This window comes from Ochlerotatus camptorhynchus, unplaced genomic scaffold (genome assembly GCF_037179485.1).
Source record: "Ochlerotatus camptorhynchus isolate MF236.1 unplaced genomic scaffold, CSIRO-AGI_Acam_v1.1 ptg000021l, whole genome shotgun sequence".
In the NCBI taxonomy this organism is placed as follows: Eukaryota; Metazoa; Arthropoda; class Insecta; order Diptera; family Culicidae; genus Ochlerotatus; species Ochlerotatus camptorhynchus.
In genome coordinates, this window is record NW_027040513.1 from 24,628 (window position 1) to 49,640 (window position 25,013).

Genomic DNA, 25,013 nt, shown 5'->3' on the forward strand with positions numbered 1-25,013 from the left:
TTAATGCCTGCTGCACATCAAGGATGTGAAACAAACAATAAAGCGGCCAGGCCTACTGTGTAGCGTTAAGTTAATTTTTGTGGAAGTGAATGTTTACCATGTCTACTTAATAAGTATAGACAGTGGTTAACATTTAATCCACAGGTAATCAAAGAGCGGGGACATACCGTACCAACCGCTCCGTATGCAGGGCTATATAAATCGTTGGGAGTGACAGAGCTAAGAAAGTTAATGTACACTCCTTGATTGTCCGATCTCCTGGGATGGAACACAGGTATTTACCCCTTGTGTTCGAGCGTACAGTCCTCCCTCCGTACAAGCGTGGACGGCACCGCCAACCCACTGCCATCCCTCAATCGATCCAGCCGACCTCAGTCGAAGGACAACAGAGAGCGGTGTGCGGACGTAACCTATACGGAGGGAATGCTGTATTCGCCTAGGTTATAGCGCCTTTGCTCGCTACCATTTTCTTCTAGCGGTTGGGACCTGAGCACTAACTCTTGTCCTAGCCCTATATGGCATATGGTTATAGCGCCATTACTCGCTTTCTGAAAAGAGAAGAAGGGAAGGGAAGGAGAGGAAAAGGACTTGGGAAAAGGAAATGCGGAATTCCTTTCCTCATTAGTATTTGTATCGTCAACTTTTATGAAAACTATATAAATCATTCTTCCTTGGTCAGAGGTATTATTACGACATTTGAATAAGATTGTCTTATCATTTCCCTAATAAAAATAACCATAAAAGAGAGCTTAACGACGTGTTCGGGGTATCATCCAAACCCTATGTGGGATGGTTTACCTATCCGAGATACAGTTCGTTTATGGTATTTGTTTATTAGGGTTGTTATTCAAAATTTAATGTTATAATGATCAACATAGCTTTGGATTATCCAATATAAATCGGTAACACTGTCCTGCAACCGATGTAGGAAGCACCAAAGAATATATATAGACAAACCTCAAAAACACAGTTTTAACTGATAGTACTTTATAAACATCAAACTGTCCAATATTGGATCCTGCCAATTATTAGCACCAGAATAAATTGCAACGGACTCACCAAATTGATCCATGAACGATGTCTTGTTACAGTGATCTCCATACTCAAGGGTTGGTTGACTGGGCTCGAAAATAGGTTTTCCTATTCTTAGTATCGGACAAGCGAACCAAAAATCCTGTATGGCCAATCAGTTGATTAGTCAGATGATGAAAGCACAATTGTGGCTGAATGGATTCAGGCTGCTAATCGGAGAATCTGACCCACTTGTAAGGAACACAAAGAGCCACAAAGAACAACCAATGGTGCTAGGTTCCGAGATGATCAGTGGTTTAAGAACTCTGGGGTGGCAAATAGTTGAAGGAACACTAATTACAACTTCACAAAAGTCTAGAAAAAACGGAGCAAAAATTGACGGCTGAAAATTTTCTAAGTCCCTCTTCGAGCACAGCTCACTACGATCTCCATTAAAAAAAACAATGTAACAATAAGACGAAAACTATTGTCTTAACAATGATTTATATTGTTACGTCGACCCTGTCCAAGGATGAGGGGCTTGATGATGATTTATCAAGTGTCGCTATGATTTCTTTTTAATTTGTTAAAATTCTAGCTTTTCTTCAGTTTATTGATTTGAACGGTTCAAGCGAGTTAATTTCACGGAGCCGTAAATTGTAGTTTTATAATAATTTTAATATTGGCATAATATAAAATAGTAATTTTAAATTCGCTTTTGTAATGCTAAGGTAAATAGTTTGCTTTGAGTGTAAAGTTAATTTATAAGAAAGTTCTAACAGTTTTTTTGCACTTCGAAACTTGACGGGTCATATCTCTAACATAGTAGCAGTGACAGTGTCGCATGTCCTAACAACAACTGCCTGCGACTAGTGTTCGAGGGGCCGACAGGGCTGAATAAGGGTCAATACTAACAAAACTCTAACACTAACATGACCCCGAAACTATCGTTCATCCATTGCACTAGTAGTTATAATGTAGTTGTACTTTCCTAATAACCCATCTATCACAGATAAACAGACATAACACTCGCAGGTTGTTCATCAAATACGCATTTGACGGTCAATTTGAGTGTTTTTGGTTGGTTCGGTACTCCCTAGCAATTTTCCTCAAAATCCTTTTGGAATTCCACTCAAAATTTAATTTTCTCGGTATTCTTTATGGAATTATCTTGGAACTATCTGTAGGGTTCACTAGAAATTATTCGGACAATTTTCTTGGAATACTTCACAGAAATCCTTTGGAACTGTCCTCAGAATTCATTATCCTTGAGGTTATTCTCAGATTTTTTTAGAACTCTCCTAAGATCTCTTTTGAAATTCATTTCAGAAGTCCGCTGGATTTTTTCCCGGAATGAGCTGGAAAGTATCCTCGGAATTCGCTTGAAATTTAGCTTAAAATTCCTTTGGAATTTCACTCAAAATGTGATTCTCTCAGCATTCTTTTCGAAATTATGTTGGAACTATCTGCAGGATTTACTACAAATAATTCGCAGAATTTTCAAAGAATCATCCCCAGAAATCTTTTCTATTGTAACTGTCCTCAGAATTCATTACCCTTGAGGTTCTTCTCAGAAGTCAAGTTTAAGTTGTCCGTCTATTCACCAAAACGTTGTAGTTTTTCTGCCAGAAATGTTAAAAAAGTTGCTCCTCCATTCACGAGAACCGTGCAATTTCTACATCAGGAATTTTCAATTCAGGTTGCTCGTCTATGCAGCAGATTGTTGCAAATCCTACAAAAGAAATTTTCAATACAAACTTGCCCCCAGAAAATTTCAACTGACCAGAACGGTGCAGATTTCCGTTTTCCATTTTCCACCAGACATTTTCAATATAGCAGGTTTTCCTCCAAATAAAGCTCATAAATTTTCAGTGAAGCAGCTTCCCTCCAATCATCAGAATGTTGCAAATTTTAAACCAGAAATTATTATTAATGTTTGTTTCTCTATTCAGCAGAAGAATGCCAATTTAATACCAACATTTTTCCGAAAAGCTTGCCCATAACGGTGCAGATTTTCTACCAGAAATTTTCAATTAAGCTTAATTTTAAATAAAGTTTGTATTTTCATTTACCAGACCAGTGCAAGTTTTCCTCCAAAACTTTTCTGTTCATTTCATTCATCAGAGCGATGCGAATTTTGCACCAGAAATTTTCAATAAAGCATGCTCCTCCATTCACCAGAACAGTGCACCAAAAATTGTCAGTGAAGTTTGTATCACTCATTTCAGGCTTCTTCATTCACCAGAATAGTTAAAATGTTCCACCATAAATTTTCATTGAAGCTTGAAATTCATCAGAACGATGCAAATTATGCTCCAAAAAATGAATGAACCTTCAGAGTTGGTTGGAAATGCTAACATGAAGCTTTAGTGTGATGATTTATTAGCTAGAGAATGATCTTTAGAAGAGGGTAGGTGGATAGTTCTGTTAGAGTACGGCAGTATGAAAATTGAATAGAAGTTGAAAATGAGCGAAGGGCCATTAATGCGACAGTTTTTAAAGATAGACGCACATTTTTGCCTAACCCGTACGATGTACGCGGAGACTTGAAGTATAGTATGTAGACTTGGAGAGCTATTTGGCAACAAATAAAACCATTATCCGAGCCATTTACCCTAGCTGCTTGCTAAGTTCACTAGAAAAACAACAATCAAGATAAAAAAGGATTCATTAATACTCTTAATCTTATCAAAATAATTAAAATCAAAACTGATCGTATAAAAATTGTGCCGAATTTCCAAAATTATTAAATAGTTCTCATGAAGTGGCCTAGTTTAAGGCGCCATATAAAATTTGATGTGAAATGTACGTGTACTAATTATTTTACATTAAGAAAAAAAAAAATCTTCAGATCGATCCTTAAGCTCAGCCAAGATTTTTGTTTCTCATGATTTTTGCATTCTAAATATTTTCTCATTGCTAAATTAACTCAAATAAAGCTATATCCAAGGATATATAGATTGAAAATCGATGATTGTTAAAAAATAATTGTAACATGGCGGTGGCATAAAAGTTGATTTTCATGGGCCATTTGTGAAAAAGTTATTTTGCTTTCACGAAATCCTTAACAAATTCATAATGTTTTGAAATGGCTTTTATGAAGAAAACTTGTAGACTGAATTGTATTTATCTAAAGCCATTTTGCTTGATCCTAACCCGATCAGATTTATGGCAGCATTTATGGCGGCAATATTGCCAACAAAATGTTAAACGTCAAAGTTTGTTTATCTTTCGATAGTTGCACTGTGCGATTCAGCGTTCTTCCAGGCGATTCTCTTCCGATGGCTTGGAAGCAGTTATTCAGAAAGTGTTCACAACGTTTCGCATTTCGCACAGCTGTAACCTCGATCATTCCCGAAAAGATCCCCTTCTTCCGGATGGTTCTGGAAGTGCACCATCCAATGATGCAGGAATGTACGGTTTAATGATTTTTTTTCCAAGTGATGACCCTTTAACAGAATAAAATCGCAGCTATGGATTGGAAACCAACTAGTGTCCGCTAACTGACAGTTTCAGTGGTTTGCTGTCGGTACTGACGCAAGTTATTCCGATCTTCGTCTATTCGCAAGGTCTGGAGAAGGCTGGTCTGTTTTCAGACTGTTTTGACAATGTTTTATGAATTTGAGGACCACGCTCACTTCACTCTTCTCCACCAGATGCTCAGTCGTTGATGGTACCCGTTCCGCCGGACGTGTGGCGCGTACGGTCGCTTCCCTTGCGTTTGACATCTGCACACTAGCGTCATCTGTTATAAGCGTACTATCCATCACGTGATACTCGACAGATGGCGGTAGTGTTTTAGTGACTATGTTTTGTGGAGAGAAATATTAAATGTGTTATTTCTGTTTGTCTGTGCATCTATGTTTCTTTTTCGTTGTGTGTGTGTGTGTGTGTGTGTGTGTGTGTGTGTGTGTGTGTGTGTGCGTGTGTGTGTGTGTGTGTGTGTGTGTGTGTGAGTGTGTGTGTGTGTGTATGTGTGTGTGTGTGTGTGTGTGTGTGTGTGTGTGTGTGTGTGTGTGAGTGTGTGTGTGTGTGTATGTGTGTGTGTGTGTGTGTGTGTGTGTGTGCATGTGTATGTGTGTGTGTGTGTGTGTGTGTGTGTGTGTGTGTGTGTGTGTGTGTGTGTGTGTGTAAGTGTGTGTGTGTGTGTGTGTGCGTGTGGGGGGGGGGGAGGGTTAATGTTACCAATACTAATACCTTTCTCTCTGTCCTTTTATTCGTTTCCTATATCCCTTCACCATCACCCCATATCCCATCATCTTGACGAGAGATGAGTTACTTGCATGGTGCATGCCCAAGTCGTACTACAGGATAATATGCTGAGCTTGGTTCTATCACAACAACCACACAGGAACGCAAATCGATACAGCTGAAGAATAATGAGGTAAATTCTACACAGTATTTAAAAGGAGCCAACTCTAAGCAGGTAATAATAGCAATTTATAATCAAACAACCATAATAAGGTAAGAATGAATTTATTTATTTTAAATACAGTAATAACGCGATTTTGTCAGCCCCTCCGCGCTTCAGACTTTTTTCTTTCAATAATTTCACATACCCATAAATCTAATATTTTCTCATTCATCGTTAAGAGGGATATTTAAAAAATACTTTGGTGCAATAGGTTCAAAAAGATTACCGAAAAAGGGTATGGGTTTTGTAGAACATTGGAATACATTTTCAAAAAAGGAGGCTGAAGAAATCGGGACATTACTGTATTCCATTTACATTTACATGATTTATCACATATTTCCGGAGATCTTCGAGGTTGGAGCGTAGTTGCTTTTGTAGATGGGCACGTCATTTGCCGGTTTCTCGCGAATTGGGGCTCAGTTTGGAAAAACTAATAACACAAACAGGTAGAGGAATATTTCCTCTATGATTTGGTATAGTTTGTTTGCAGGATTGTTCTTTTGTTCGCGGAGACCGGTTATTGGCGTGTTTGTTTGCAGGGGCGATTGCGCCCAGATCTCGGGGTTCTCCGGATTTATGGTCGTAATCTAATACACACAGTTGATCACAATACGAGCCTAAAAGCTGCAGTGACCTAGTGAGCACCATAGCTCGAGTCGTCTGAAAGTATTGTGTATCGCATGGAGAGCCCAACCGAGATGCTAGCCTATTAAGACTGCTCAACTGGTCAACTCTCGAAAAAAAAAAATAATAAATAGGTATAGGCTTAAATCAAAAGTACTTGAAACACGTTTAATTTTAGATTACAAGCACAAGTGCAGGTACTTACTAAAGCATGGGTTATGATTGATAAGGTGAATTAGAGCTTTTAATAATTTATTAAATTAGACTAATGAGATATCATAATCATCAAATGAACTTAAACAAGAAACTTCAGAAAGTCTAATGACATTAAGTAGATTAACAGAAGAATCAGGATGCGGGGGGTCCGCTTAGGGAGGCAACTAACCTTTAAAGTTGTAGAATAAATCTTCTTATTTAGTCTTGAACTTTAAAAAGAAAACGCAGGTAGACCAATAGCATTAAGCAGATTAACAAGGAGAGGAATAGTTAAGGAAATAAGTAAAAGTAGAGGTATGTGACAATTAATAGCTTTTAAACTTTTGGAGGTATTGTATTCCCCTGAGTTTGTTGTAGGGGAAATGTTCACTTCGGCAATGCCTTAACCTGTTATCGTCGGGGGGTGAACAACGTCCTTGGGAGCTCAATTTTGGCATGTGGATACTTTGTGTTTCAGAGCATCTATTGACCCAATTTGAGTGCTCCAGGACTTTGTTTGCCCCCCTGACGATGATAGGTTGAGGTATTGCCGAAGCCGACATTTACCCTGCTCGATTACTATATTATTCTCTCAATACGCAAAATCTCTTATAGGGGAAATGACGGCTTCGGCATGACAGACTATTTTCGGCAACCCAAATTGAAACACTATTTTCACTGGATTTTCTTACGAAAACACTTCGCTGAATGCATGCAAACGATTCTTTATGCTTTCAGCTTCAATTTGACTATATTTTTACTACTGAGAAAAAGCAATCTAGCAAGATTTTCTTAAAATGCAACACACGCACTACAAATTGTAGCTGATTTCGAGTTGCCGATTATAGAACAGCAGATTTACATGCAGTTCAAATGGAACGGTTGCCGAAGAAAAACTGGTTGCCGACAATACTCGCTCTCACTAGAGAAGATTAGAGCTTTGTAAAAGCGTTTCAAAACAGTTTTTGACAATTCTTTCGACTGAAATTGTTAGAGCAGCTGGCAGCAAAAGATTGTAAACAAACCAATACTGCATATGTGTGCGTTCCTTAGAGAAAAAGGCTATAGAAAGAAGGTCGCTGCTTAGGTTGCCGAGAATACGTAAATTCCCCTATATGCGGTTAAAGCATTTGAGTTAACTTATTTCTTAGTGTACATTTTTAAACAGCAGTCAATGTTAATCTATGAACTATACCATACGTAAAATCGATCTTTCCTTATGTGGTATTGATGCATATTTAACTTTTCGCGGCTGTCGGAATCAACGCGCCTACGTCTACGGAGTTTACGCAGAAATGATTCGCAATGCGGTAGAGCTCACCAAAAGTTTTTTTTTTTTTAGCTTCTGTAGGCGATCACATTTATTTTGGTGGCCCTCTTTAAGTGATAATAAGCTGTTTTTTTTCTCTACGGTTGTTTCGCGTGGCGTTGACAATTTGCGCGATTTTCGTATCTCAGCTAATTTAGTTGTTTAGCTCTAAACGGTTTTACTGACTCGAGGTCGTTCCTTAAGCGGTGTTGGTACAGGTTAAACCTTTGCCGACTGTCGGATTCAACGCGCCTACGTCTACGGAGCTTACGCAGAAGTGATAAGCAATTCGGTAGAGCTTGTCAAACGCTTATGAGCTTATAGAATTTGTTCAGTGCGGTGGCGAAATCTTGAAATGATTGATACGTTCTTTATATTAACTAATTTGATACAAAGCTCAGTAGTAAATAAGTAGTGTTGGTAAGTTGATTAATTTTGGTTTCCTATTTAGGGAGGAAACCAAAATTAATCAACTTGCCAACATAGGCTATCACATTTATTTTGGTGGCACTCTTTAAATGATAATAAGCCTTTTTTCTCGCTTCGGTTGTCTCGCACGGCTTTCGGCATTCGCGCCATTTTCGTAACTTACATAATTTAGATATTTCGTTCGAAACGGATTTACTTATTCAATCGGTTTAATACGCGGATGTATCTACGCGCAAACGTCACAGCATTTTTTCTATAACTATCTTGAAACAATACATACGGAATCCAGTGTTCAAGCGGCCAACATAGGCTAGTCCTTCTGCTGTATTGTCAAAGATAGAAGCAAAATTTATTCAAATGGGTCAAGTCTTGAAAACTAAGCTGTCACGCAGCTCCAGCTTGATACCCAAAAAAAAAAACAATGATTTATATTGTTACGTCTACAGTAAATTTACCTTGATTTATTTATGTTGTACAAAACAGTAAATTTCATGGTAAATGGAAAATTACAATAAAAAAGGGGGGTTGTTAAGTAACTTAACAAAGAAATTTTCGTGATTTCCCCATATAATTTTTTTTTCAATAACATTATATATTATTGTTATTTTACTGTTGGTGTACTTTAGAGTGTATGTGTTGGCTTGACAGATCTACTTTACCGACTTTAAAAAGAAATCGAAAAAATAAAACATAGCCCCGGGAAGGGAACGGGTCGTATGTCTGTTAGGGGCTGTCCATAAACTACGTGGACAGTTTAGGGGGGGGGGGGGGGTTACAATTATCCACGGCCCATACAAATTTTAAAAAATTTGTATGGACAATTGTCTACGCAGGGGGAGGGGGGGTCAAGAATCCAAAAAAAAACTGTCTACGTAGTTTATGAACAGCCCCTTACGGGTGAGTCCTTTTTTTACTGGTTATGTATTGAGATTCGATCCGGAACTTGTGAGAAATGGAGGCCAACTCCCCTGCACTCGATCTCCCTAGGTCACGTCTCCTTGGTGGTTGAGCGTCGTTGATAAGTTAATGCATTCGACTGGAGAGAATCACCCATGAAATATGCTTCCACCTGAGAGTTCCTTCCTGACATCTTCAAGTGGTGGAATTTTTTATTATTATTGTATGATTGTTGACTGCACGGAATAGGTCTGCATTAAGCGGGATTTAGATGAGGCAGGTGAGTTGAATTCAACTCAAACCGATCTGGTCGTAGGCGTTCAATTGACTTGGCAACGAATAGAGCAAGTCCGATATCGGTCAGATTTCTGGACGTTCATTTCGCAGTTCAAGTGAGTTGTACGTTGAATTGAACCATCTTAACCCAGCTTTAGAGAGGGTCTAGGATAAGAGATGAGCGGACGCGGACTGGCTGGTTTTGAGCCAAACGACCTGTCAAAGCCAGAGCCATACGAGCAGCGCCTATCTTGATTACATTGGCAGTGTTGCTGACCCTCTCACAGTCTGCATGATTCAATCAGATTTATTTTTATTGTTCGTGAAGTAACCCACAATGAAAACATACCAATATTTAATGTAACAACAATTTTTATTGTAATAGAGTTGTTCATTATTGTTCATGATCGAATCATGTTAACAATAAAATAAATGAAAAATACGATAAAAACCATTGTAACAACATTTTATTATGTACATTCATTGTACATCTAGGTAGCAGTTTAGCCGTTTTCGGAAGGGTACAACATTATAACAATCATTTTTATTGTCGACAATAAATATTAATGTTAGAGCATTGTTTCCACGGAAAATGTCACTGTAATTTTTTTTTTCGGGTGAGTATCATTATTCAATCTAATTTTGGATGGGATAAATATGTGCTGTCACAATGTGGAAAAATTTATGCTTGTTTACGTACTTCACAAAACATCATCACTTCTAAGAATTGATGTTAAAATTAAACTATTCAAAAGCCTCCTTCTTCCTTATTTTTTGGCATGTGGTCATTCATGTGTTCGATATGTTTTTAAATTAAGTAGTTATTCTAGAGTTTCTCACCTGCAACATCATCTAATAGGATTGTGTGGATTCGTGTGACAGCTCGGATGATACATCCGCAATTCTTCGCTTATTTCCATTCGGTCCCACTTTGTATATACCATGACTATGCTACACAGCCCTATTTAACTCTACAGCTTACGGCTTATCGGCCTGGCCATCGCCCAACTCTGCATGAGCTCACCAGCAGGGTGGCCAGACCTACCGATTTATCGGTAGTCCTACAGATTTTCGGGGTGCCTACCGATTCACAGACGAAAGGTTCAAAACTACCGATATTTCACTTTTCCTACCGAGAATCACAGATTTTTAGATTATAAATAGAAAAATTGATTTCGACACAGTTAAATCAGAAGATCTGAAGGACAGTGTATTGTTCTGGAGCACAGAGTATTCCAGCCCCCCGCTCATAAAAGTGTCAAGTATCGGGAAATCCTTCTTAAGTCGACCTACCGATATCTACCGATAAAAGTTTTGAGAAGCTACCGATAATGAAAAAAAATAATCTGGCCACTCTGGATGTATTGACCATTTTAGTTGAGTAGTTAATGAAGTTCAGTTTGTGTTACGTATCAATTATTTTTTTTGTTTTGTAACATAGGGGAAATGTATGTAATGTCGGCCTAAGTGTCCCTAATTTGGGCCCATACTTAAATTCAGCAATCGACTAAATTTTCAATAGCAACCAAAAATATCCATAAGTACCGTCCCAATGACGCGTTCATCTAGATAAAATTGATAAATAGCAGATTTTTAGAGCTTGGCCCAATCATAGATCCATGGGCCAATTGAAATTTAGTTTTCTGTCTTAAAACTAAAAATGACGTTACTTTTTCTCAGCGTCATCTGTTGCTGAAATCAACCATGCTTTATTAAATGTTGCTGTTTGTATAAAACCGGGAAAAATCAATTCCAATTAAACAGCTTCATGTTGACAGGTTTTAGCGATGGTTTGTTGTTATGAAGGGCGTTCGATGACTTAGCGGTATTATGTGCCAATATTAATGTTATAATTATCAATACAAAATGTGGTTGCTCCATAAATAGTGTAAAATCGACAGAAGGCCGAATAGATAAAAGGTGAAATGCATAAAAGGTTGAATGGATGAAAGGTCGAATGGACAAATGGAATCACCACAATTCATGCATTTAGCTGGCATGTAGCAAATGTTTGTTCCGTGACTCCATCCCTGGCACTTACAGGTACTGGGTAAGGTTTTGAAAACTTCCTCCAGTCTTCCTGAAGTGTTTCCACTTCATTCGGACATGGAGCATAAGGCTAGCTGTTTTAAGGCCCTAAGACTTAAAGTGAACTAAATAAAAATCATTAGAAATCCCGTTGCGTGAATCACCAGGAGAAATTTTGGAACAGATTGCATCACCAGCTGTTTGTTTTGTCGTGCATGTTTATCAGCAATTGGTTTCTGTGAATCAAGAAATCATGATAAAATTCGGCTTATAATAATATTTTTTTATTAACTTAATTCCATTAAAGGAAACCTTAATGCTTCTTATCATCTTATCTCTTATTATCTTATCTCCCAAATGAAAATCAGTTCACAGTCCATTTAAGTTTTTTTCCATATCAGTCTTTCCTGAATAAAGCAGCGCATTAAAGTGGCGAGTGACTACCGCATTCTTCTCAGAGGGATTCGAAACGTCGAGTATAACCATGTCTCACGTAAGTTTTTATTCAATCACTTAACCAAAAAGCAATTGATTAACAAAAGGACTTCCACTCCAGTTGCCGGAAAATCCGGACGTTCAGGAAATCCAGAGTACCATTACTGAAACCGAAACCACCATCACCTGCGACTTGGTCCAGAAGAGTCTTCGGATGACCCCAGACGGAGGAGGAGGAGGAGGAGGAGGAGGTGGAGGAGGAGGAGGTGGAGGAGGAGGTGGTGGAGGAGGAGGTGGAGGAGGTGGAGGAGGAGGAGGAGGAGGAGGAGGTGGAGGAGGAGGATAATTCAATGTAATGTAATGCAAATAACCATGCAAATGTAATTAATTATTGGCAGCACAATTAATCATCAATAAAAAAAAAGTGAAATGAGCAATAAAAAAATCTCAAATTGACCACTTAATACTACAGGAGTGCACCAATAAACAAAACAAAAGATGCAATAGAAATGAAGAAAAAAGCAATAATCAAATAAAAAGCTTCTTTTAATAATTTCAATGTGAAATTTGAGCACTAAATAACTCACCTACGTCACCTGCAGTTGAACATATTTTCCCATAAAAGTGGCAAAATGAGCAATGTCATATTTGTTGAGGAGTGACATCTCCGTCTCCTTTAAACTACAACCCTGATATCCACTGGATATAACTGCGACCGATTCCTATTGTTCTGCCGATCATCCATCCAGTAGATAAGTCAGAGCAGAAACTGGTAGGAAGCCTGAAGTGATAAACAACCCTTCGTGTCTACCTACAATGAGAGTTGCCGATACGGAGTGAGATGCCAGGCCTCGGATATGGAGAAACTACGAGAGGAGAACAACAGAACGTTTGCCAAAATTTTCTCTTCGGTTGATAATGCAAAGAGACAGACATCATTGGCACTGGACAGATCCACTCGTATGAACGATCTCGTGATTAGCGGAATTCCGTTCGTGGACGGAGAAGATCTGCTGTCCTACTTCCATACATGGAGTTTTTTTTTCAGTTTATTTTCATAACATCTGGGGTTCTCCAGGGTTCTATTCTGGGACCAATCTTTATCTCATTGTACATTAGAATCTCCCTGAAGTAATAAAGAATTGCAAATTTCATCTGTTTGCCGATGATGCTCAGCTATACTTTGACTGTGCAAGTAATTCTGTTGCTGAAATTTCTCAGAAAATTAATGAAGACTTGGAGAGGATCCTAGATTGGTCTGTTAGGAATATGCTTAGCTTGAATTTCAAGAAAACAAACACAATTTTTATTACAAATAGTTCTTTTCAAAATACATTAATACCTTTATTGCTTTTAGACCATGAAACAATTGAATACGTCGATAATGCTAACAGCTTGCCCGAAAAAAATAACATCAAAAATACATTAAAAAATAATGTAACAATAAGACGAAAATTATTGTCTTAACAATGATTTATATTGTTACGTCGACCCTGTCCAAGGATGAGGGGCTTGATGATGATTTATCAAGTGTCGCTATGATTTCTTTTTAATTTGTTATAATTCTAGCTTTTCTTCAGTTTATTGATTTGAACGGTTCAAGCGAGTTAATTTCACGGAGCCGTAAATTGTAGTTTTATAATAATTTTAATATTGGCATAATATAAAATAGTAATTTTAAATTCACTTTTGTAATGCTAAGGTAAATAGTTTGCTTTGAGTGTAAAGTTAATTTATAAGAAAGTTCTAACAGTTTTTTTGCACTTCGAAACTTGACGGGTCATATCTCTAACATAGTAGCAGTGACAGTGTCGCATGTCCTAACAACAACTGCCTGCGACTAGTGTTCGAGGGGCCGACAGGGCTGAATAAGGGTCAATACTAACAAAACTCTAACACTAACATGACCCCGAAACTATCGTTCATCCATTGCACTAGTAGTTATAATGTAGTTGTACTTTCCTAATAACCCATCTATCACAGATAAACAGACATAACACTCGCAGGTTGTTCATCAAATACGCATTTGACGGTCAATTTGAGTGTTTTTGGTTGGTTCGGTACTCCCTAGCAATTTTCCTCAAAATCCTTTTGGAATTCCACTCAAAATTTAATTTTCTCGGTATTCTTTATGGAATTATCTTGGAACTATCTGTAGGGTTCACTAGAAATTATTCGGACAATTTTCTTGGAATACTTCACAGAAATCCTTTGGAACTGTCCTCAGAATTCATTATCCTTGAGGTTATTCTCGGATTTTTTTTGAACTCTCCTAAGATCTCTTTTGAAATTCATTTCAGAAGTCCGCTGGATTTTTTCCCGGAATGAGCTGGAAAGTATCCTCGGAATTCGCTTGAAATTTAGCTTAAAATTCCTTTGGAATTTCACTCAAAATGTGATTCTCTCAGCATTCTTTTCGAAATTATGTTGGAACTATCTGCAGGATTTACTACAAATAATTCGCAGAATTTTCAAAGAATCATCCCCAGAAATCTTTTCTATTGTAACTGTCCTCAGAATTCATTACCCTTGAGGTTCTTCTCAGAAGTCAAGTTTAAGTTGTCCGTCTATTCACCAAAACGTTGTAGTTTTTCTGCCAGAAATGTTAAAAAAGTTGCTCCTCCATTCACCAGAACCGTGCAATTTCTACATCAGGAATTTTCAATTCAGGTTGCTCGTCTATGCAGCAGATTGTTGCAAATCCTACAAAAGAAATTTTCAATACAAACTTGCCCCCAGAAAATTTCAACTGACCAGAACGGTGCAGATTTCCGTTTTCCATTTTCCACCAGACATTTTCAATATAGCAGGTTTTCCTCCAAATAAAGCTCATAAATTTTCAGTGAAGCAGCTTCCCTCCAATCATCAGAATGTTGCAAATTTTAAACCAGAAATTATTATTAATGTGTGTTTCTCTATTCAGCAGAAGAATGCCAATTTAATACCAACATTTTTCCGAAAAGCTTGCCCATAACGGTGCAGATTTTCTACCAGAAATTTTCAATTAAGCTTAATTTTAAATATAGTTTGTATTTTCATTTACCAGACCAGTGCAAGTTTTCCTCCAAAACTTTTCTGTTCATTTCATTCATCAGAGCGATGCGAATTTTGCACCAGAAATTTTCAATAAAGCATGCTCCTCCATTCACCAGAACAGTGCACCAAAAATTGTCAGTGAAGTTTGTATCACTCATTTCAGGCTTCTTCATTCACCAGAATAGTTAAAATGTTCCACCATAAATTTTCATTGAAGCTTGAAATTCATCAGAACGATGCAAATTATGCTCCAAAAAATGAATGAACCTTCAGAGTTGGTTGGAAATGCTAACATGAAGCTTTAGTGTGATGATTTATTAGCTAGAGAATGATCTTTAGAAGAGGGTAGGTGGATAGTTCCGTTAGAGTACGGCAGTATGAAAATTTAATAGAAGTTGAAAATGAGCGAAGGGCCATTAATGCGACAGTTTTTAAAGATAGACGCACATTTTTGCCTAACCCGTACGATGTACGCGGAGACTTGAAGTATAGTATGTAGACTTGGAGAGCTATTTGGCAACAAATAAAACCATTATCCGAGCCATTTACCCTAGCTGCTTGCTAAGTTCACTAGAAAAACAACAATCAAGATAAAAAAGGATTCATTAATACTCTTAATCTTATCAAAATAATTAAAATCAAAACTGATCGTATAAAAATTGTGCCGAATTTCCAAAATTATTAAATAGTTCTCATGAAGTGGCCTAGTTTAAGGCGCCATATAAAATTTGATGTGAAATGTACGTGTACTAATTATTTTACATTAAGAAAAAAAAAAAATCTTCAGATCGATCCTTAAGCTCAGCCAAGATTTTTGTTTCTCATGATTTTTGCATTCTAAATATTTTCTCATTGCTAAATTAACTCAAATAAAGCTATATCCAAGGATATATAGATTGAAAATCGATGATTGTTAAAAAATAATTGTAACATGGCGGTGGCATAAAAGTTGATTTTCATGGGCCATTTGTGAAAAAGTTATTTTGCTTTCACGAAATCCTTAACAAATTCATAATGTTTTGAAATGGCTTTTATGAAGAAAACTTGTAGACTGAATTGTATTTATCTAAAGCCATTTTGCTTGATCCTAACCCGATCAGATTTATGGCAGCATTTATGGCGGCAATATTGCCAACAAAATGTTAAACGTCAAAGTTTGTTTATCTTTCGATAGTTGCACTGTGCGATTCAGCGTTCTTCCAGGCGATTCTCTTCCGATGGCTTGGAACCAGTTATTCAGAAAGTGTTCACAACGTTTCACATTTCGCACAGCTGTAACCTCGATCATTCCCGAAAAGATCCCCTTCTTCCGGATGGTTCTGGAAGTGCACCATCCAATGATGCAGGAATGTACGGTTTAATGATTTTTTTTCCAAGTGATGACCCTTTAACAGAATAAAATCGCAGCTATGGATTGGAAACCAACTAGTGTCCGCTAACTGACAGTTTCAGTGGTTTGCTGTCGGTACTGACGCAAGTTATTCCGATCTTCGTCTATTCGCAAGGTCTGGAGAAGGCTGGTCTGTTTTCAGACTGTTTTGACAATGTTTTATGAATTTGAGGACCACGCTCACTTCACTCTTCTCCACCAGATGCTCAGTCGTTGATGGTACCCGTTCCGCCGGACGTGTGGCGCGTACGGTCGCTTCCCTTGCGTTTGACATCTGCACACTAGCGTCATCTGTTATAAGCGTACTATCCATCACGTGATACTCGACAGATGGCGGTAGTGTTTTAGTGACTATGTTTTTTTTTTTTTTTTTTATCTAGTTCGTTTATTTGGGAGGCTCAATCGCGTTAGCTTTACGGAGCCGATAATTCATTGTTCACTGTGTGTAACAAAATTCACTTAATTCTATGTCTAGTAGGAGTTGGGCCGATTACTCGCGGCTTACTCGAGGTTAGAAGGGTACATTTTCGAAGGATAGGATCAGGGGAGGAGCTTGGGGTAGGGTTTCGTTGTCTCATCAGAGCGTTGTCGCCAGTATGAACGGTAGTGCTGTTCTAGCTTCGTCCGGAGTTCGACCGGCTATGGTGGGTGACCAGTGGGCGACGATGAGACTCATCGAGACGGGGGGACAAGACAAACAAAAACTAATAAAGAGAGACAAAAGACAAAAGGAATTAAATTCTTATACTAGACATTTGAAGAAAAACATAAACGGACTGCATATAGCAGAGATCACGGGTTGCCAACACGTCTCTGATAGGAACATAGGGTTGTCTTCCTTGGGCCTCGAGGGTATTCAAAAGTCGCTCTCTGGCGGCGTCATTATCCGTACATTGCCAAACTGCGTGTTCGATGTCATCGTAACCGTTTCCACACCGACAGATGTTGCTGTCCACGAGGTTTATTCTATTGAGATGAGCATCTAGCGAGTAGTGGTTGGACATAAGTCTACTCATCACGCGAATGAAGTCACGACTTAAGCCCAAGCCTTTAAACCACGCTCTCGAAGAAACATTAGGAATAATTGAATGTAACCACCGTCCAAGATTTCCAGTGTCCCAATCGGTTTGCCAACTCGAAAAGGTACTCTGACGCACTAAATGGTAAAATTCATCGTGTGAAATTTGCCTGTCATACAATTCGCCTTCCTGCGCGCCCACCTTTGCGAGAGAGTCCGCCTTCTCATTGCCTGGGATTGAGCAATGTGAGGGGACCCATACAAAGGTAATCATATATGATCTTTCGACCAGCACACACATCTGCTCCCTTACCTTTGAAAGGAAATAAGATGAGTGCCTATCTTGTTTCATCGACCGAATAGCCTCAATCGAACTGAGACTATCCGAGAAGATGAAGTAATGGTCTGTGGGCATATTGGAAATCATCCCCAATGCGAAGTTGATTGCTGCCAGCTCAGCAACAAAAACGGAACAAGGTTCCTGAAGTTTGCGGAAGGCGCTAGAGTTTTCATTGAAGACACCGAAGCCAGTGGATCCATTGAGACGGTACCCGTCTGTAAAATATCTTTTCATGCAATTGACTTGTTGATACTTTTCAGTAAAAATACGTGGGATAATAATAGGTCGAAGTTGATCGGGAATCCCATGAGTTGCTTGTTTCATGGTCAGATCATATTCAATTGAGCAACTGCGATTGGTGAAGTGAACACGGTCTGGAGTATAACAAGGAAGACACATATCTGATGATATGTAGTGGTGGTAGATTCTCATAAATCGAGATTGTGTGTTCAACCCAAGAATTTCTTCAAAATTAGCAATTATAAGTGTGTTCGTCACTCCGCATTTGATTAGTATTCTGAGAGAGAGCTCCCAGAAACGGTTCTGGAGGGGTGTTACTCCTGCCAGAACCTCGAGACTCATGTTATGCGTTGAGTGCATACAGCCTAGAGCAATACGCAGACAACGATATTGAATTCGTTCCAATTTTATTAGGTGACTTTTTCTTGCCGAGAGAAAGCAGAAAGAGCCGTACTCTAGAACAGAGAGAATAGTTGTTTTATAAAGCGTTATGAGGTCTCCCGGATGAGCACCCCACCATGTGCCGCAAATTGAACGGAGAAAGTTGATCCTCTGCTGACATTTTTGCTTCAAATACGTAATATGGGCATTCCAAGTGGACTATGTTTTGTGGAGAGAAATATTAAATGTGTTATTTCTGTTTGTCTGTGCATCTATGTTTCTTTTTCGTTGTGTGTGTGTGTGTGTGTGTGTGTGTGTGTGTGTGTGTGTGTGTGTGTGTGTGTGTGTGTGTGTGTGTGTGTGTGTGTGCGTGTGGGGGGGGGGGAGGGTTAATGTAACCAATACCTTTCTCTCTGTCCTTTTATTCGTTTTCTATATCCCTTCACCATCACCCCATATCCCATCATCTTGACGAGAGATGAGTTACTTGCATGGTGCATGCCCAAGTCGTACTACAGGATAATATGCTGAGCTTGGTTCTATCACAACAACCACACAGGAACGCAAATCGATACAGCTGAAGAATAATGAGGTAAATTCTACACAGTATTTAAAAGGAGCCAACTCTAAGCAGGCAATAATAGCAATTTATAATCAAACAACCATAATAAGGTAAGAAAGAATTTATTTATTTTAAATACAGTAATAACGCGATTTTGTCAGCCCCTCCGCGCTTCAGACTTTTTTCTTTCAATAATTTCACATACCCATAAATCTAATATTTTCTCATTCATCGTTAAGAGGGATATTTAAAAAATACTTTGGTGCAATAGGTTCAAAAAGATTACCGAAAAAGGGTATGGGTTTTGTAGAACATTGGAATACATTTTCAAAAAAGGAGGCTGAAGAAATCGGGACATTACTGTATTCCATTTACATTTACATGATTTATCACATATTTCCGGAGATCTTCGAGGTTGGAGCGTAGTTGCTTTTGTAGATGGGCACGTCATTTGCCGGTTTCTCGCGAATTGGGGCTCAGTTTGGAAAAACTAATAACACAAACAGGTAGAGGAATATTTCCTCTATGATTTGGTATAGTTTGTTTGCAGGATTGTTCTTTTGTTCGCGGAGACCGGTTATTGGCGTGTTTGTTTGCAGGGGCGATTGCGCCCAGATCTCGGGGTTCTCCGGATTTATGGTCGTAATCTAATACACACAGTTGATCACAATACGAGCCTAAAAGCTGCAGTGACCTAGTGAGCACCATAGCTCGAGTCGTCTGAAAGTATTGTGTATCGCATGGAGAGCCCAACCGAGATGCTAGCCTATTAAGACTGCTCAACTGGTCAACTCTCGAAAAAAAAAAATAATAAATAGGTATAGGCTTAAATCAAAAGTACTTGAAACACGTTTAATTTTAGATTACAAGCACAAGTGCAGGTACTTACTAAAGCATGGGTTATGATTGATAAGGTGAATTAGAGCTTTTAATAATTTATTAAATTAGACTAATGAGATATCATAATCATCAAATGAACTTAAACAAGAAACTTCAGAAAGTCTAATGACATTAAGTAGATTAACAGAAGAATCAGGATGCGGGGGGTCCGCTTAGGGAGGCAACTAACCTTTAAAGTTGTAGAATAAATCTTCTTATTTAGTCTTGAACTTTAAAAAGAAAACGCAGGTAGACCAATAGCATTAAGCAGATTAACAAGGAGAGGAATAGTTAAGGAAATAAGTAAAAGTAGAGGTATGTGACAATTAATAGCTTTTAAACTTTTGGAGGTATTGTATTCCCCTGAGTTTGTTGTAGGGGAAATGTTCACTTCGGCAATGCCTTAACCTGTTATCGTCGGGGGGTGAACAACGTCCTTGGGAGCTCAATTTTGGCATGTGGATACTTTGTGTTTCAGAGCATCTATTGACCCAATTTGAGTGCTCCAGGACTTTGTTTGCCCCCCTGACGATGATAGGTTGAGGTATTGCCGAAGCCGACATTTACCCTGCTCGATTACTATATTATTCTCTCAATACGCAAAATCTCTTATAGGGGAAATGACGGCTTCGGCATGACAGACTATTTTCGGCAACCCAAATTGAAACACTATTTTCACTGGATTTTCTTACGAAAACACTTCGCTGAATGCATGCAAACGATTCTTTATGCTTTCAGCTTCAATTTGACTATATTTTTACTACTGAGAAAAAGCAATCTAGCAAGATTTTCTTAAAATGCAACACACGCACTACAAATTGTAGCTGATTTCGAGTTGCCGATTATAGAACAGCAGATTTACATGCAGTTCAAATGGAACGGTTGCCGAAGAAAAACTGGTTGCCGACAATACTCGCTCTCACTAGAGAAGATTAGAGCTTTGTAAAAGCGTTTCAAAACAGTTTTTGACAATTCTTTCGACTGAAATTGTTAGAGCAGCTGGCAGCAAAAGATTGTAAACAAACCAATACTGCATATGTGTGCGTTCCTTAGAGAAAAAGGCTATAGAAAGAAGGTCGCTGCTTAGGTTGCCGAGAATACGTAAATTCCCCTATATGCGGTTAAAGCATTTGAGTTAACTTATTTCTTAGTGTACATTTTTAAACAGCAGTCAATGTTAATCTATGAACTATACCATACGTAAAATCGATCTTTCCTTATGTGGTATTGATGCATATTTAACTTTTCGCGGCTGTCGGAATCAACGCGCCTACGTCTACGGAGTTTACGCAGAAATGATTCGCAATGCGGTAGAGCTCACCAAAAGTTTTTTTTTTTTTAGCTTCTGTAGGCGATCACATTTATTTTGGTGGCCCTCTTTAAGTGATAATAAGCTGTTTTTTTTCTCTACGGTTGTTTCGCGTGGCGTTGACAATTTGCGCGATTTTCGTATCTCAGCTAATTTAGTTGTTTAGCTCTAAACGGTTTTACTGACTCGAGGTCGTTCCTTAAGCGGTGTTGGTACAGGTTAAACCTTTGCCGACTGTCGGATTCAACGCGCCTACGTCTACGGAGCTTACGCAGAAGTGATAAGCAATTCGGTAGAGCTTGTCAAACGCTTATGAGCTTATAGAATTTGTTCAGTGCGGTGGCGAAATCTTGAAATGATTGATACGTTCTTTATATTAACTAATTTGATACAAAGCTCAGTAGTAAATAAGTAGTGTTGGTAAGTTGATTAATTTTGGTTTCCTATTTAGGGAGGAAACCAAAATTAATCAACTTGCCAACATAGGCTATCACATTTATTTTGGTGGCACTCTTTAAATGATAATAAGCCTTTTTTCTCGCTTCGGTTGTCTCGCACGGCTTTCGGCATTCGCGCCATTTTCGTAACTTACATAATTTAGATATTTCGTTCGAAACGGATTTACTTATTCAATCGGTTTAATACGCGGATGTATCTACGCGCAAACGTCACAGCATTTTTTCTATAACTATCTTGAAACAATACATACGGAATCCAGTGTTCAAGCGGCCAACATAGGCTAGTCCTTCTGCTGTATTGTCAAAGATAGAAGCAAAATTTATTCAAATGGGTCAAGTCTTGAAAACTAAGCTGTCACGCAGCTCCAGCTTGATACCCAAAAAAAAAAACAATGATTTATATTGTTACGTCTACAGTAAATTTACCTTGATTTATTTATGTTGTACAAAACAGTAAATTTCATGGTAAATGGAAAATTACAATAAAAAAGGGGGGTTGTTAAGTAACTTAACAAAGAAATTTTCGTGATTTCCCCATATAATTTTTTTTTCAATAACATTATATATTATTGTTATTTTACTGTTGGTGTACTTTAGAGTGTATGTGTTGGCTTGACAGATCTACTTTACCGACTTTAAAAAGAAATCGAAAAAATAAAACATAGCCCCGGGAAGGGAACGGGTCGTATGTCTGTTAGGGGCTGTCCATAAACTACGTGGACAGTTTAGGGGGGGGGGGGGTTACAATTATCCACGGCCCATACAAATTTTAAAAAATTTGTATGGACAATTGTCTACGCAGGGGGAGGGGGGGTCAAGAATCCAAAAAAAAACTGTCTACGTAGTTTATGAACAGCCCCTTACGGGTGAGTCCTTTTTTTACTGGTTATGTATTGAGATTCGATCCGGAACTTGTGAGAAATGGAGGCCAACTCCCCTGCACTCGATCTCCCTAGGTCACGTCTCCTTGGTGGTTGAGCGTCGTTGATAAGTTAATGCATTCGACTGGAGAGAATCACCCATGAAATATGCTTCCACCTGAGAGTTCCTTCCTGACATCTTCAAGTGGTGGAATTTTTTATTATTATTGTATGATTGTTGACTGCACGGAATAGGTCTGCATTAAGCGGGATTTAGATGAGGCAGGTGAGTTGAATTCAACTCAAACCGATCTGGTCGTAGGCGTTCAATTGACTTGGCAACGAATAGAGCAAGTCCGATATCGGTCAGATTTCTGGACGTTCATTTCGCAGTTCAAGTGAGTTGAACGCTGAATTGAACCATCTTAACCCAGCTTTAGAGAGGGTCTAGGATAAGAGATGAGCGGACGCGGACTGGCTGGTTTTGAGCCAAACGACCTGTCAAAGCCAGAGCCATACGAGCAGCGCCTATCTTGATTACATTGGCAGTGTTGCTGACCCTCTCATAGTCTGCATGATTCAATCAGATTTATTTTTATTGTTCGTGAAGTAACCCACAACGAAAACATACCAATATTTAATGTAACAACAATTTTTATTGTAATAGAGTTGTTCATTATTGTTCATGATCGAATCATGTTAACAATAAAATAAATGAAAAATACGATAAAAATCATTGTAACAACATTTTATTATGTACATTCATTGTACATCTAGGTAGCAGTTTAGCCGTTTTCGGAAGGGTACAACATTATAACAATCATTTTTATTGTCGACAATAAATATTAATGTTAGAGCATTGTTTCCACGGAAAATGTCACTGTAATTTTTTTTTTCGGGTGGGTATCAGTATTCAATCTAATTTTGGATGGGATAAATATGTGCTCTCACAATGTGGAAAAATTTATGCTTGTTTACGTACTTCACATAACATCATCACTTCTTAGAATTGATGTTAAAATTAAACTATTCAAAAGCCTCCTTCTTCCTTATTTTTTGGCATGTGGTCATTCATGTGTTCGATATGTTTTTAAATTAAGTAGTTATTCTAGAGTTTCTCACCTGCAACATCATCTAATAGGATTGTGTGGATTCGTGTGACAGCTCGGATGATACATCCGCAATTCTTCGCTTATTTCCATTCGGTCCCACTTTGTATATACCATGACTATGCTACACAGCCCTATTTAACTCTACAGCTTACGGCTTATCGGCCTGGCCATCGCCCAACTCTGCATGAGCTCACCAGCAGGGTGGCCAGACCTACCGATTTATCGGTAGTCCTACAGATTTTCGGGGTGCCTACCGATTCACAGACGAAAGGTTCAAAACTACCGATATTTCACTTTTCCTACCGAGAATCACAGATTTTTAGATTATAAATAGAAAAATTGATTTCGACACAGTTAAATCAGAAGATCTGAAGGACAGTGTATTGTTCTGGAGCACAGAGTATTCCAGCCCCCCGCTCATAAAAGTGTCAAGTATCGGGAAATCCTTCTTAAGTCGACCTACCGATATCTACCGATAAAAGTTTTGAGAAGCTACCGATAATGAAAAAAAATAATCTGGCCACTCTGGATGTATTGACCATTTTAGTTGAGTAGTTAATGAAGTTCAGTTTGTGTTACGTATCAATTATTTTTTTTGTTTTGTAACATAGGGGAAATGTATGTAATGTCGGCCTAAGTGTCCCTAATTTGGGCCCATACTTAAATTCAGCAATCGACTAAATTTTCAATAGCAACCAAAAATATCCATAAGTACCGTCCCAATGACGCGTTCATCTAGATAAAATTGATAAATAGCAGATTTTTAGAGCTTGGCCCAATCATAGATCCATGGGCCAATTGAAATTTAGTTTTCTGTCTTAAAACTAAAAATGACGTTACTTTTTCCCAGCGTCATCTGTTGCTGAAATCAACCATGCTTTATTAAATGTTGCTGTTTGTATAAAACCGGGAAAAATCGATTCCAATTAAACAGCTTCATGTTGACAGGTTTTAGCGATGGTTTGTTGTTATGAAGGGCGTTCGATGACTTAGCGGTATTATGTGCCAATATTAATGTTATAATTATCAATACAAAATGTGGTTGCACCATAAATAGTGTAAAATGGACAGAAGGCTGAATAGATAAAAGGCGAAATGCATAAAAGGTTGAATGGATGAAAGGTCGAATGGACAAATGGAATCACCACAATTCATGCAGTTAGCTGGCATGTAGCAAATTTTTGTTCCGTGACTCCATCCGTGGCACTTACAGGTACTGGGTAAGGTTTTGAAAACTTCCTCCAGTCTTCCTGAAGTGTTTCCACTTCATTCGGACATGGAGCATAAGGCTAGCTGTTTTAAGGCCCTAAGACTTAAAGTGAACTAAATAAAAATCATTAGAAATCCCGTTGCGTGAATCACCAGGAGACATTTTGGAACAGATTGCATCACCAGCTGTTTGTTTTGTCGTGCATGTTTATCAGCAATTGGTTTCTGTGAATCAAGAAATCATGATAAAATTCGGCTTATAATAATATGTTTTTATTAACTTAATTCCATTAAAGGAAACCTTAATGCTTCTTATCATCTTATCTCTTATTATCTTATCTCACAAATCACGCAGCGTATAAAAGTGGCGAGTGACTACCGCATTCTTCTCAGAGGGATTCGAAACGTCGAGTATAACCACGTTATTTGCACTTCCTCACGTAAGTTTTTATTCAATCACTTAACCAAAAAGCAATCGATTAACAAAAGGACTTCCACTCCAGTTGCCAGAAAATCCGGACGTTCAGGACAAACTTTTCCAGGAAATCCAGAGCACCCTTAGTGAAAACGAAAACACCATCACCTGCGACCAGATGGATCC